Source organism: Adiantum capillus-veneris, chromosome 14 (assembly GCF_014529385.1).
Source record: "Adiantum capillus-veneris isolate H3 chromosome 14, ASM1452938v2, whole genome shotgun sequence".
In the NCBI taxonomy this organism is placed as follows: Eukaryota; Viridiplantae; Streptophyta; class Polypodiopsida; order Polypodiales; family Pteridaceae; genus Adiantum; species Adiantum capillus-veneris.
Genome location: NC_140944.1, coordinates 13,734,158 through 13,737,038, shown reverse-complemented (window position 1 = coordinate 13,737,038; position 2,881 = coordinate 13,734,158). Strand labels below are relative to the sequence as shown.

At 42.6% G+C, this 2,881-nt stretch overlaps 2 pseudogenes; both read left to right on the top strand.

Moving 5' to 3' along the window:
- Positions 1-501: 501 nt before the first annotated feature.
- On the top strand, positions 502-1,147 carry LOC147441930 (uncharacterized; annotated as a pseudogene).
- A 149-nt stretch (positions 1,148-1,296) lies between these two features.
- On the top strand, positions 1,297-1,808 carry LOC147441929 (protein CURVATURE THYLAKOID 1A, chloroplastic pseudogene; annotated as a pseudogene).
- The last annotated feature ends 1,073 nt before the right edge of the window (positions 1,809-2,881 follow it).

Genomic DNA, 2,881 nt, shown 5'->3' with positions numbered 1-2,881 from the left:
TGATAGTGGGGCTAGAATAGCCATAGAAAATGCGAAAAGTTGGCTCTTAGAAAAATCGAAATGAAACTACAACTCACAAATGGATATGTGGAGAGACCTATCAAGATGCTAGAGCAAATAGTTGTAACATCTTGTGGGATAGAATACAAGTATACTTTTGCAAAATTAGATTTTGGAAAACAATTTTTTTTTTATGTCAATTTGGGAAGTCCCTTCATTATAGAACTATTCAATTTGAATGAACTGGATTGAATGATATGATCGACAATTTTCAATGAAGTTGATACTAAAAGATAAATCATATCAAGATCTTGCCATTCTTAATGCCATCTCCAATCATAATTTTGATATATTTTGGCAATATTTTTCACTTAATTTTAAGGTGGCCTTGTTTTGGGCCCCAATCCTTCATTGGCTCCTTTATCGTAACCTGACACCGTTTCTCTTTGAGGATTATTTAGTTGCTCGAAGACTTAAGAGGGCCACTCGGAGACCGGCACCATGGATTGGCCCAGATGGGATGAACCCCCTCAAATTATTGACTTACTACATGACTCCTCGAAATGTGCACTACTTTACGAGCATACATTGAGTTCGTCATTTGTAGGTGACAACGAGGTTGCTCCATCCTCTTCTCATTCAACACCACTTGAAGCTCAACACATTTTTGAGCATGGAGCCCATGTAGATCACCTTGGAGATATCCAAGCTCTTTTGAATATGCGTATTGCAGAGCTTGTCATTGAGGCCATTATTTCAATACAAGAGACTCATGAAGACATGCTCAATGAGAGCTCCATGTTATAATTCAACTCGACGAGCGTGTACAACCAAAAAGAGCTGCAATTTTTGGAAGCAACACTGTAGTAAGTCGATGAGGAGAGTATATGTAGTGTCCAGAAGATCAGTCGGCGGGGTTTGACGTCGACACCGAGGGAAAAGAATAGCTCCATATTTGCCAGCCGCGCGTTAGCAACGGGGCAAGATCCGCCAGAAGATGTGGGAATTGCCACAATTGGTGCCAAAAGGACGTAGCATGGACACGATCAACCTTTTGAATGAAGCGACACCATATGTAGCCTTCTTGCAAGTAGAAGTGCACGCCCTCGCCGATGGTACCAGCAGACTTCTGTCCCGCCACCAATAGCTTCCCGCTTTGGCCACCTGATAGTGCCTTGAGGTGGCACTATATATTAACCGCTATCTCTCTCATATTGGGCGCTAGTGCCAAGCTCCTGTAGCAAGAAAGTGAACTCAAAAAAATTAAAGTTGAAATACTCCCTCTGTCTCATGTGCATGGTCACAGTAGCTGTTTCCGCTGGTGTCGTGGCACCCTCCTACAACTCTATCATAGCCTCTACTTCTTGATCTTCCTTTTCAGCATCATCTTCCTCATGGAGACTTTCTCTTGGCAGAACATTGAGGGTTAGCATCAGCGGACCAGGGTTAATAACCATGCTTCACCATGCCATGTGCAAGCAACAACCTCCATTGATGAGGCCTCTACTACCTTTGCAACAACATTTGCGCAAACCAATGAGCTTATTCCAAATTTAAAGGCTAAGTGGGATATCATTAAGGACAAGAAAAATATTCTTGTATATGGAGGGGGTACTCTTGTTGCACTATGGTTGTCCTCCACAATCATTGGTGCTATAAATTCTGTAACATTGCTTCCAAAGATTTTAGAGCTTGTAGGTTTGGGTTACACTGGTTGGTTTGTCTACAAGTACCTTCTTTTCAAGGAGAGCAGGAAGGCATTGGTGAGAGATATTAAAGAGTTGAAGTCTAAGAGTGCTAGGTGCTAAGGAATAAAAACACATGCTGCACACATCCTCCTGATGCATTTCCCCCATGGCTGAACTAAGAGTGCCTTGTAAATAGTGGCACTCGACACAGGGGGCGACGTGATTGATTGTGGTCTTTTTTGTTCTAGAGTTGTAATTTATCTGTGTTCCATTTTTGAGAGTGAGAGAGAGAGAGAGAGAGAGAGAGAGAGAGAGGAATGGAGGGAGAGGGAGAGAGAAGAGAGGTATAGAGAGAGAAGAGAGGAATGGAGGGAGAGGGATAGAGATAGAGATAGAGAGGTATATAGAGAGAGAAAAGAGGTAGATAAAGGGAATTGGAGAGAGAGAGAGAGAGAGAGAGAGAGAGAGAGAGAGAGGAATGGAGGGAGAGGGATAGAGATAGAGAGGTATAGAGAGAGAAGAGAGGAATGGAGGGAGAGGGATAGAGATAGAGATAGAGAGGTATAGAGAGAGAGAAAAGAGGTAGATAAAGGGAATTGGAGAGAGAGAGAGAGAGAGAGAGAGAGAGAGAGAGACGGAGGGATAGAGATAGAGATAGATAGAGAGAGAGAATAGCGGAAAACACGGAGGGAGAAGACAAAGATATGGAGAGAGATAGATAGAGGGAAGAGAGAGAGAGAGAAGGAAAAAGGGAGAGAGAGGGATAGAGAGAGAGAGAGAGTGAAGAAAGGAGCGAGAGGGCTTTGGTGTTAGCTAAAGTATATTTGGATAGCTTGTAAGCTCTAATAGATTCTCTTTGCAATGGTTTCAGTCTCGTCATGCAAGGTGAGTCTATTCTTGAATATTAATAGCAGTGAACCTTTGTTGCTTGATTACCCTACAATATTTTCCATGATCAATCCTAAAAATTATGGGGGTTGTAGTAACAGCGAGATGTTTGCCATCATTTCTATTCCAAAAAAACTTGTTGGTCGGGCACAACAAGGCCAAGAACCAGACCCAACTGCTATTGCTAGATAGATTGAGGATGAAATTGGAGGTACACCACTCTATCAACAATCGGCAATGGAGGGAGATAATATAACAGTAGCTAGGAACCAAAAACACGTTGGGATAGTGAGCTGTGAGGAGGA